The sequence below is a fragment of the Amblyomma americanum genome, chromosome 3, assembly GCF_052857255.1.
Source record: "Amblyomma americanum isolate KBUSLIRL-KWMA chromosome 3, ASM5285725v1, whole genome shotgun sequence".
NCBI classification, from domain to species: domain Eukaryota; kingdom Metazoa; phylum Arthropoda; class Arachnida; order Ixodida; family Ixodidae; genus Amblyomma; species Amblyomma americanum.
The window spans coordinates 127,296,356-127,308,434 of NC_135499.1; the positions used below are offsets into that span (position 1 = coordinate 127,296,356).

General features: G+C 52.8%; 1 protein-coding gene across 4 annotated transcripts in view; it reads right to left on the reverse strand.

Moving 5' to 3' along the window:
* Positions 1-12,079, reverse strand: part of Ptpmeg (protein tyrosine phosphatase Meg) — a 267,518-nt gene that overhangs the window by 222,236 nt on the left and 33,203 nt on the right. The window contains exon 1 of one of the 4 annotated variants that reach the window (XM_077657836.1): positions 138-806. The exons of 2 other annotated variants lie outside the window; for them this stretch is intronic. The gene's annotated coding sequence lies outside the window, so the exon portion shown is untranslated. Of the gene's footprint in view, positions 1-137; positions 807-12,079 lie in introns of those variants that run through there. One more of the 4 variants, XM_077657838.1, reaches the window with a different exon arrangement.

A 12,079-nucleotide genomic window follows, 5' to 3' on the forward strand; every position in this document is an offset into this window, starting at 1 on the left:
TACTATTATAAGAGTATAATAACAAACATTAATAAGGATGGAAATAATTCGTCCTTTCTTTGACAGACGCGAGCACCACCGCCTTCATATACTGCGAGCTATTAACGCAATGAGAGAAGCTGACCAGTCCAACTCACCGACGTCCACGGCGTCCGTTGTCACTGAATTAGGCACGTAATCCAAACGCTCCGAGGCACCAGCGCACAAAAATTGTCGATGCAAACGCGCCGTACGAGGACGGGCATTTCAAACACAAGTGCCGCGTTCGTGCTCCGAGCAACGAACCACCAACCACACCGGCGGTGAGGGCCGCAGAACGGCGCGAAGAGCACAAAACAAGCAAAAAAAAAGGCGAAGGTAAGAAACGGGGAAGAAAAAAAAAAGTAAAGACCGAACGTTGACGGACGTGCGCACTGCTGTCAAACTCGCACCGTAGGCACACAACGACGGGCGAAGTTCAAATCCGGGGCCGGGCAGTTGTTGCACGAGTAACTCAACTCCACGACAGACAGCCGCAGGGTGAAAGAGAAACTGAAAGTAAGGAATAAAAGAAAGAACAAGGGGAAGCAGAAAGAAAGCGATGAGGAGAGAAAAAGAAGAGACGAGTCAGAGGGCACACGGTGGAAAAAAAAAGAGTCGGCGCGGCAGCTGACAGTGGCCGTCGCACGGCGAAGGAGAACGGCAAAGCCTCCGGCGTCAGTGGCGCTCGCGCGCGCACACAGACATGCAGCCACACGGCTTCCCAGCGTCGACGAAACAGCGCTCGCGGCTTCTAAACCGCCGCCGTCCCCTCTCTCTCGCCACTCCCTCTCTCCGCGAGAACGCCCTTTGGCCGGCTCGGCGGCTGCGCCGCGGCGCGCCCTGACGTCGAGCGGAGAGAACTTAGCGCCGAGGCGCGCGGTCCGACGCCAAACTGATTGGACGCAGGGTTGGATTCGAGAGGGGGGGGGCGGGTGGGCCTCCCGCTCACCACCCCATTTTTTAAACGTACCGCATACTCGATCGTAGGGGATTCCCCTACCCATCTTGGAATAAAATAAATCCCACAGAGCGCCAGCTGGTGGTGAGAGATTCTTGATTATTATGATATGAAAGGAGCCAACGCGCTGCGTCCCCCTTCTCCTATCATAATCGTCAAGAATCTCTCACCACTACCACCTGACACGCTATGTGATTTATTTTACTCCAAGATGGGTAGGGGAATCCCCTACGATATAGTATACGGTACGTTAAAAAAAGGGGTAATTACTGATTAAGGGGCGTAAATGGGTGGATGCTAATGGGCAATTATCCTTTTTTCAAGATATGTTTTTATTCTGAAAAACGGCATTGACCCTCACACATTTCTTTATTTTTTTTACGACGAAGAAACTGAACAGCTACATTGCTCAGATCGAAACGCCCCTCCAAAAGCTACTCATAAAACAGCCCCAGGTCGGGCAGCTAACTGGCAGCTCGAAGAGAATAACAGTACACAAGAAGAGAGACGATCTCTACCTTTAAGCCGAATCAAACGGAATTGAGGTTAGAAAGGCGGTGGGAAAGCACAGCACAAAAATTAGAGGGCACTTGGGACTATACTTACGTGCTTGGAAAAGGTGAAAGCAGTAATTTTTAAAATTTATATTTTTTATTTCCTTCCTAATAACAAGCCAACTCATTAGCATATAGAACCGTGAGAAAACGCATACACTTGATTCACCTTTCCTCGCCAAGCAGTTACTTTATTTGATTCATCTTATTTATTTCACTCAGCACAAACACATAAACACCGCAAGATCTTGCTCGGGGTTTACTGATCAGAAAAGTGAGAAACAAACGCTGTGGTTGTAGCTTGCACAGATATGCATCAGCGCCGGTGGAACTGAGACTGCACCTCGTTCGAGTTGGCTGCTGTTGCTACTTGTCCCAGCAACTTCCGAAATAAACGATACGGGACCGCGGACGCAAATCGACTCGCAGACCGAACAAAACCGTGGCTGTCCTCCCGACATTGCGGCTCGCTGTGTGCACGAGCGCCATATCGCAAAGATCGGAGACGGCGCCCTTCCGGGAACAGGGCCGAAAAATCGCGCGGGAAAGCCAGCCTTTCGGGACAGCATCCCTTTGACTGGAAAGCCGTTCGTTCTTGTATGATTTTTTTCTTTTATCTCATTTTATTTCTCCCTTCTCGGCACGGCGCAAAAGCGCATTGAGAAAAGAGCGGAAAGAAGAGAGGGAAGAAGGAGAACCCTAACGCGAACGTCTGTACTACTCACCGAATTTCAGTGCAGCACCGTCGGTACGCAGCTGAAACGACGCAACGGCAAGAAACCACCGCCTAGAACGCAGGGCACCCCAGCGAGATCACACCATTCCGCGACCCCCGCCTGCTCCGAACGACCCTCGTATACATTAATCGCTTGAACTAATCAAGGCTCTGGAGTTTCCTTATTTGACACGACGTCCTGTAGTCTCCAAGCGCATTCGAGCAACGATTCAGGTCGCCGGTGCACTTTCTTCGCAAAATGCGACAGGCGGCCTTTGTTCCAGCAGAATACGCTGTAGAAAATCGCACGCTCTCGCCCCTGCCGGAGTGCTGCACGCAATTCGCGAGACGCAGCGCAGCGGCGGATCCCGATGGCTCTGTCACAACGAAAGCATTTCGCCTTGCCGGCTGCCGCGCCTCTTTTCTCTCTCTCTCTCTTTCTGGAAGAGCCCTTTTTTGTCTGCACGCTAGTTCGCAGTCGCGCCCCTTGCGCTGTCTCCCCTCCCTCCCGCGAGGAAGCGTTGCCATTCAGAAACGCACTTGTCTGCAACATTTAAGCGCGCCAAACAGTATAGGCACTAGACAGTTTTAGCTGTGCGTACGCAAGGAGTTTGCGGGGACGGTAGTGCGCATGCGCAGAACGCAAGCGCAAGCCCTGCGTCTTGCGTGCGTACGCTAGCCAGCGGACTTCGCGTTGCGGCGCTTGCGTGGCTTGCGTACGCTAACTTTGACAAGATGGCGGCGCCCTGCTCGCCCGCTTCGGAATAAAAACATGTCGCCGCCGGATTCTCCGACGCAATAGCTCGCTCAAATGGTAGCGCTCCGCTTTTATTTCGCCTACTCTTGCCCCACACACAGTGGTATAAGCGATAACTAGCCCCTGTTTTTCAGATAATTTGGTGATTTTCAAGCTCCTAGGCCTAACTATATGCAGTGTGTTTTCCTCGTAGCAACGACACCTGGCGAAGCAGTTTTCTGGCTTTTAGCCAGTTCTTACATTTTCTTCGGTTTGCATAGTTTTTTCTTCTTGGAACAAAAAAAGCTCACAATGCACTCACACTAGTTATCAGTAATCACGAATGAAATGTTCTTCAACCGAGCGTTGATGTGGTTTGACGTTTCGTCACTAGATGGCGCCACGTGCGCCTGAGGGACGCTACGGCACGGTCAGCTAAAACTATGCTTCGGAGCGGACAGCGTAACGCACGCAGCGCCGTAGCGCTTTGCGTACGCAAGCACTTGCGTACGCACAGCTAAAACTGTCTACTGTTGTAAGCAAAAACTATACTCTGAAGCCTGTTTCGCACGCAAGCGAAAACGCCAGCGAACCCTGCCGTCGCGGCGCAAAAACCTGTTCCGAGTCGCCGCAGTGGCTCGAGTGGCCATAGCGACGAAGTTCCAACCACTTGGAAATTTGCGCTGCGACGCGCCGCTCAATTCGCCCAGTCGCTTGCATGTGAACCAGGGTTCACACTGGCGAGTCGCGGTGGTCGCGCGACAGGTTTAAATCGATTTGTTACGCTCCCTCCCCACTTTCCCAGCGCTTCGGAAACCGTAACTAATAGTCCGAAATCGGTCGCGCGACGTTTGCGACTCGCCAGTGTCAACCAGCCTTATGCAGGCTCCCTCGCGACATTAGACAGTTTTAGCTGTGCGTACGCAAGTGCTAGCGTACCAAAAGAGCTACGGCGCTGCGTGCGTTACGCTGTCCGCTCCGAAGTATAGTTTTAGCTGACCGTGCCGTAGCTTCCCTCAGGCGCACGTGGCGCCATCTAGTGACAAGAAGTCAAACCACATCAACGCTCGGTTGAAGAAAATTTCATCCGTGATTACTGATAACTACTGTGAGTGCATTGGGAGCCTTTTTGTTCCAAGAAGAAAAACTATGCAAACCGAAGAAAATGCAAGATCTGGCTAAAAGTTAGAAAACTGCTTCGCCAGGTGTCGTTGCTACGAGGAAAACACACTGAATATAGTTAGGCCTAGGAGCTTGAAGATCGCCAAATTATCTGAAAAACAGGGGCTAGTTATCGCTTATACCACTACGTGTGCGCAAGATTAGGCGAAATAAAAGCGAACCGCTACCATTTGAGCGAGCTATTGCGTCGAAGAATCCAGCGGCGACATGTATTTATTCCGAAGCGGGCGAGCAGGGCGCCGCCATCTTGTCAAAGTTAGCGTACGCAAGCCACGCAAGCGCGCCAACGCAAACTCCGCTGGCTACCGTACGCAAGGCTACCGTACGCAAGACGCAAGGCTTGCGCTTGCGTTCTGCGCATGCGCACTACCGTCCCCGCAAACTCCTCGCGTACGCTAACTCTTTGCGTACGCACAGCTAAAACTGTCTATTCAGGCTCCCCCAAAACGTGCAGGAGCAACTTTTCCCCGCAGAGGAAGCGCGCGACGCATTTACGCATTACACCACTCACAAGCTGAGGTCGACCGGTCATAAGTCGCGTTTACATGAATGCGGCAGAAGTCGACTCCAGTCCACTTTTTGAGGGAAAGTGCAAAAAAACATCGAGGTAGTGAGTAGGAGACGAATGGCGCCTTCCATTTTCAAAACCCGCTTTTTCTCTCGAAAAATCGACGCAAGACGCTGTGACATTCCGTGTGTGCTACGAGGATCCACGTTCGACGGCGCGGCGTAGACGGAGACCCGTGACAGCGGCATCATCAATTACCCAGCCATGCTCTTTGAGTGACGACCAGAAAAACCGGTCCCACCGCCGCCCCGGGGAAACAGGCTTTATCCTCCCCAATTTCCGGGCACATTCCAGGACAAGGGAGCTGTCAGCGGGCCAGAGCGCGCCGTACCACAGCCGACGCTATGCGCTACCGCGAAGACGACATTCTTTCCCTCCCCCCCCCCCTTTGTCGTGGGCTATCGCCGGGAAGGCACCTACAGCTTCCAGAAGGGCCGTGACGGACACCTGTCAGACAGGCAGTACTCGCCAAGAATGTGGGAAGACAGGCGCTAGTGAATTAGCTCCGAAGAGAGAGCCTGTGTATACTCTCACTTGAGAGAGAGTGGTGGCGTTTTTGTTGTTTATTTAGTTTGTATTGTTAACAGACTCTGGGTTCGAGGCTAAGCCCAACCCAAGGGGTGGTCCCCATCTCGCATGTTATTTTGGATTGGAGAATTGATGCTTTGGGGCGGGCCACTGGAAATGACCGCCCTTAGTCCTTTGTTAATCAAGTGCTTAAAAGCACATGTAAACGGATGCAGTCCAGTCTGAGCTGGGGCTCCATGCTTAGCATGTAATGTGATGCTACTTAGGCACTAACCTGCCCGGTCGATGAGTAAAGTAGTGCAAAGTTTGTTCTGTTGTAAAATTATGCTCTGCTGTCATCATCTACAGCTCGCCTCCTGTTCATCTTCCAAGCCGAACGACACTAGAGGAAGGGTTTGTGAACCATCCTCGAAGAAACGGACGACTATTGAAATTCTACTGCATACACGCTCAGGACGACATCGTTAGCGAAGAGGGCCTTCAGCGCCGAAGCCCGACGGCGTGCAGCTTCTGCCAGCAACCGCTCGAGCCCAACTCCGGAGCCACTCCATCGCCCCCATGAAGTCGTCGGCACGTAAGCTCGGACGCCCCAGCCTCTGATGTATAACCTTAATCATGTGTAATTATTGAATATACCTGTTTAAACTGAGCCATACGGTGTCTCTTTGCCTCTCCGTCCCGTGTGGACCTGCGCATTATGGGGGTCATCACACTGGTGTCAGAAGTGGGGTCTCAAAAGCAAATGTCCTCTGAATGCTGTGACATTCATGACTTCAAAATTGTAATCAAAAGGGAATCACGGGACTGATTGTGGGACTTTTACCCCCATTTGAGAGGCTTGAGGCACTGCAGGGCTTGAAAAAAAAAAATGACTGTATCTGAGGGAGCTCCCACTCCACAGCCGTCGCTCGGAGCAAGCATGCTGGCATTAGGAAGCGTCATTCCGACGTTTACGGGAGATAAGACAGGGGTTCCAATCTGCGATTTCTTTTCCATGCTAGAAGAGATTGGGAAAATGGGGGGATGGTCCGATGCTGAAATGCTGGGAATGGCGAGACGAAAAAGTAAAATCCACAAAATCATTTGCGGAATTTAAGAAGCTCGCGTTTGAGCATTTTGACACTGAACCACGTCACGTGCGAGTACAGAGGTTCCGTGACGCCGGACAGATGGTAGGGGAGGACGTGCGAACGTTTGCGTCGCGGCTTCAGCGCTTAGCGCGCGATACGTTAAGCAGGGAGGAGGAAGGAGACCAGCTTAAGAAGAAATACGCGGAGGATATACTTAAAGAGGAAATGACCGCTTTGTTCGTGGCTGGTCTGCAAGACCCCGTGCGCCGGTTCGTGCTCTCGCGCAAGCCGAGCAATTTCGACCAAGCCGCGGAGGCCGCATTGGATGAGGAACAAAATGAGGCGTTAACGACAGCCGCAGCGAGAGTACGCGTCATAGAGAGAGCGGTGCCCAACCCTGAGGTTGCTCTCTTGACAGAGCGGTTAGATCGCTTAGAACAGCTGCTATCTCAGCAGGTAGAATGCCAGGTTGAAGCGCGCGCTCAACAGCGCCCATTCGCTGGAAACCGGAGACCGCCACAAAGCTACAGGCGCGGTATGCGAGATTTTGAAGAAATCGTATGCTTCGCTTGCCAGGGTCGCGGACACATCGCCAGGTTCTGCCAAAACGTGCGCCGTGGGGAGCCACAAAGAGAAGCAGGCGAGACACGCCCTAAGCAAGCCTACAGCGGGGCTCCAGATACCGAGTCAAAAAACTAGTTAGTCCTCCCCAGCCTGAGGAGCGTGGGGAGGGAGCAGTAGATGATGAGGTGGTGGTAGTTTGTGTGGCCGACGAGGCATGCCCTGTTGTGCGTTGCAAGTTAAATGGTTGTTGTATGGAATTGTTGATAGATACGGGGTCAAAGGTGACATTGCTTAAGGAGAGCAGTTTTAACACGCTTCGAAGGAAGGGGGACCGCGAGGTGTTGGAAGCGTCTGGTGGTATGGCAACCAAATTTGTAGGCATAACGGGGGATCCTCTTGGCATAAGTGGACTCTACCGGTTACACTTCTCTCTCGGCGGAATTGCATTGGAGCACCCCTGCTACGTATGCCCGGACACGGTGTCTCTGCCAAACGGAGTGTCAGGTATATTAGGGCAGGATTTTTTGAGAAAAGGGAAGGTAGTAGTCTCATTCTCTGAGGAAGAGGTTAATGCGGGCGGCTCAAAAGTTCCGTTTTTGAACAGGAGAGGGGCTGAGATTCGCATTACCGATATTGACACCCGTCAAACAGTGGGATCATTGGAGAAGGTATATTCGCGGGTTGCCGTCCGGCTGGTCGAGGAGGCGGTCGTCCTTCCTTGGTCGGAGCACATTTTGTACGCGTTTGTGCCTTCAGATGTAGAGAGCGGCGCCGTGGGAGTGCTTGAGCCGGTCGACTCTCTCAGCAATGGCCTGAAGGCAGCCGCGTGCCTCGTGACAGTTAATGACGCCCACAGAGTGCCCCTACGGGTGGTTAACTGTAGCCAGCAGCCACTGAGCCTTCCCAAGAACAAAACATTGGCTTTCTTCACCTCTGCGATAGAGCAACGTGAGCCCACCGATACGGTACTCGCAACTGTAGAGCATGCTAGTCCTTCGGCTGCTCCAAAGGTGTCGTTCGATCTTTCTCACGTAAAATCCAGGGAGAGGGAGGCTCTGGCTGGTTTGCTGAACGACTACTCGGAGGTATTCGCCGCGTCCAACCTGGATTTGGGCTGCTGTGGCGTTATAAAGCACAGGATAGAAACCGGCACTTCATCGCCCGTTTACCAGCGTGCGTACAGGATTCCTTACTCCCAACGTGAGGAGATGGAGCGGCAGGTGCAGGACCTGATTGATCGCGGCATTGTCGAACACTCAAAGTCACCCTGGGGAGCACCAGCACTATTGGTGGAAAAGCCAGATGGCTCGTATCGATTGGTAGTGGACTACCGCAAACTAAATGCCGTAACTCGCATCGATCCATACCCCATCCCCAATATACAGGAGACGCTTTCTCAGCTGGGCTCTGCCAGGTACTTCACGGTAGTGGACATGGCGGCGGGATTCTGGCAGATAGCAATGGATCCGGCAGATGCCGAGAAAACGGCATTCAACACGCCCTCAGGGCACTATGAATGGAAAAGAATGCCGATGGGTCTGGCCAACAGCCCTGCTGTCTGGCAGAGAACCGCTGATGTTATCCTGGCAGGTCTTCTGGGGAGGCTGTGCTTCGTGTATATGGATGACATTATCATATACAGTGACAGTTTTGATAACCATTTGCGCGATATTGAGCAGGTTTTGGTGCGACTAAGAGCAGCGGGTCTCAAGCTGAAGCCCTCTAAGTGCCAATTCCTCAAAAACGAGGTGAAATACCTCGGGCACGTTGTTTCAGCTGACGGCGTGCGACCGGACCCTGAGAAACTAAGGTGTGTCTCGGATTTTCCATCCCCGACTAGCGTCCGCCAGGTCCGGCAGTTTCTCGGCCTGATCGGTTACTACCGAAGGCACATAGAGGAGTTCGCCAAGCTCGCTAAGCCGCTCACCGCCTTAACAGCCAAAAATGTCGCCTTTCGCTGGGACGAAAACGCGGAGAATGCTTTTGGGGCCCTGAAAAGGAAGCTAATGAGTGCACCGCTGTTGCGCCACCCGGATTTTAGTTTGCCCTTCGTTATGGCCACAGATGCGTCAAAGTTCGCAGTTGGTGCCATGCTATCTCAGGTTATCGAGGGCAAAGAACATCCCGTTGCTTTTGCTAGCCGACAGCTGAGCCCCACAGAGCAAAAGTACGGAGCTACGGAAAGGGAGTGCCTCGCCGTTGTCTGGGCAGTAAAGCACTTCAGATGCTACCTTTACGGCCGCAAATTCAAGCTAGTCACAGACTGCCATCCTCTGAAATGGGTGATGAGTGTCAGGGACCCTAGCTCGCGACTCGCTAGATGGAATCTACACCTGCAGGAATACTGCTTTGAAGTTGAGCACAAGTCAGGAAAGACACATCTGAATGCTGATGCACTCAGCCGCACAGCTGCCGTGGCAGCTATAGATGAGTTTGTCCCCGTAGTCGACCCCGCCGAATTACGCACAGAGCAGTGCAAAGATCCTGACCTGAAGCGAATAATCGAAAGCTTAGAGGGCGCACCGTCTCACCCCGAACAGCTAGGTTATTTCATTGACAAAGACGGCACCCTGTGTCGGCGCACGAGGCCAACCAGGAAAGGGAGACCAGAGAAAACCGCTTGGGAGAGAGTCGTCATACCTCGGTCGTGGACAGAAAGGGTTCTTCGCGCGTTTCACGATGCGCCATGCGCCGGTCATTTTGGCGTAGCGAAGACACGCAGGCGTGTGGAGCGTTTGTACTTTTGGAGTGGCATGCGACAGGATGTTAGAGACTACTGTGTGAAGTGTCATTCCTGTCTCGAAAGAAAAACACCCAAGGGACGAAGACCAGCTCCAATTCAGCCGTTCCCTGAGGTTTCGGCTCCCTTCGAGCGGACAGGTATGGACATAATGGGCCCATTGCCCACGACCACTTCCGGAAACAAGTACATTTTAGTATTTGTCGATCACCTTTCAAAATACGCGGAAGCGGTAGCACTCCCAGATCAGAAGGCAGACACGGTTGCAAGAGCATTTGTCGAACAGATCGTGCTCCGACATGGACCCCCGAGGCAACTCTTGACAGATCGGGGAACGAACTTCGTGTCGCAGCTAATGAGGAGAGTTTGCGAGCTGCTTAAGATCGCTAAGAAGCAGACAACACCGTACCATCCGGCTTGCAACGGCGCGGTGGAGCGACTGAACCAAACCGTGGCCGGGTTCCTGTCGCATTTTGTTTCGCGCGACCAGCGGGACTGGGACTTGTGGCTCCCGTATGCAATGTTTGCCTACAATTCCGCAGCACACGAGAGCACGGGCGAATCGCCATTCTTTCTTCTCTACGGCCGAGACCCGGACCAGCCTAGTGAAGTGCCAGAGGGCCCCCGTCGTGTCCCATACGCTTCACTGGACGACTATAAGGTTGAGCTAGAATCGCGCTTGCAAGTGGGGAGGGACATCGCAAAGGAGTCCTTAAAGAAAGCGGCGAAGCGCAGGAAGGAGGTGCACGATCGCAGTGCTAGAGACGCGCCGTTTGATGTGGGGGACAGCGTGTACATTGAAAACTGCCAAAGGCAGATTGGGCTAGCTCGTAAGTTCCAGACGAAGTGGAGAGGACCGTGCGAGGTTGTCGAGAAGCTTTCTCCGGTAAACTTCAGAGTCCGAGACGTGAACCGGCGTTTGATAAGGATACACGCAAATCGCCTCAAGTCGGCACCGGTTCAGTATTCACGAAATGAGGAAAGGGAAAGCGCGGATTTTGATGGGGACAGAAGTGAAGCGGAGCGCGCAGATAGTTCGCAAGAAACGCCCTCTCCTGCATTTGTTCGGCAGGCGCCCGAGGTGACGGCCGGAATGCCACCGGATTTACTTCATGCATTGCTAGAAGAAGAAGCGCGCGAGGTTGCCGCGCAGATAACGCCAGGAGAGGCTCCTGCCACGAGCCCTCGCGAGTCCCAAAGCAGACCAAGGGGCACAGACTTACTTAGTATGACTCATGAAGGCCGATATCCGCTGCGAAATCGGAAAGCTAAGTCGGACTAATGGCGTAAACAGAGCGGAGTTGTGAACTGGTTAGAATTGTGTAATGCCGCAGCTCATAACATTGCTATATGCGTATGTGTTAAGTTATCGGAGTTAATAGTTAAACCTTTCTGTCATTAAGTAACACCTTCACAGGAGAGCATGCGGAGCGCATGCAGAACCTGCCCTACTTCCTTTCGTTATCTATATTTTTTGTCTGTGCCGTGATCGTGCTAGAAGTGGGAGCTCCTTTGTAACTGTGGTAAATTTATTTCGTCCAGTTTGGACTAGAAAGGAGAGGCTTGGGTGCTGAGTTTCATGTTTATCTGTAAAAGAAGATCAGTGCTGCCCCTGGAGACGCCAGTATTGACAGCGGAGGCATATGGTGTTGTGCAGTGGTGTTGAGTGCAGCGAAAAGTGTTTTGTCGGACGCACTGTGCGAGGCGATTCAGAAAGACAAGGGGAGCTGCGTGGACTCAAATGTTCGGAGAACATTCTTCTGGAGGGTGAGCGAGTGTGACATTCCGTGTGTGCTACGAGGATCCACGTTCGACGGCGCGGCGTAGACGGAGACCCGTGACAGCGGCATCATCAATTACCCAGCCATGCTCTTTGAGTGACGACCAGAACAACCGGACCCGCCGCCGCCGCCGCGGTGAAACAGGCTTTATCCTCCCCAATTTCCGGGCACATTCCAGGACAAGGGAGCTGTCAGCGGGCCAGAGCGCGCCGTACCACAGCCGACGCTATGCGCTACCGCGAAGACGACATTCTTTCCCTCCCCCCCCCCCCCCCCCCCTTTGTCGTGGGCTATCGCCGGGAAGGCACCCACAGCTTCCCAGAAGGGCCGTGACGGACACATGTCAGACAGGCAGTACTCGCCAAGAATGTGGGAAGACAGGCGCTAGTGAATTAGCTCCGAAGAGAGAGCCTGTGTATACTCTCACTTGAGAGAGAGTGGTGGCGTTTTTGTTGTTTATTTAGTTTGTATTGTTAACAGACTCTGGGTTCGAGGCTAAGCCCAACCCAAGGGGTGGTCCCCATCTCGCATGTTATTTTGGATTGGAGAATTGATGCTTTGGGCGGGCCACTGGAAATGACCGCCCTTAGTCCTTTGTTAATCAAGTGCTTAAAAGCACATGTAAACGGATGCAGTCCAGTCTGAGCTGGGGCTCCATGCTT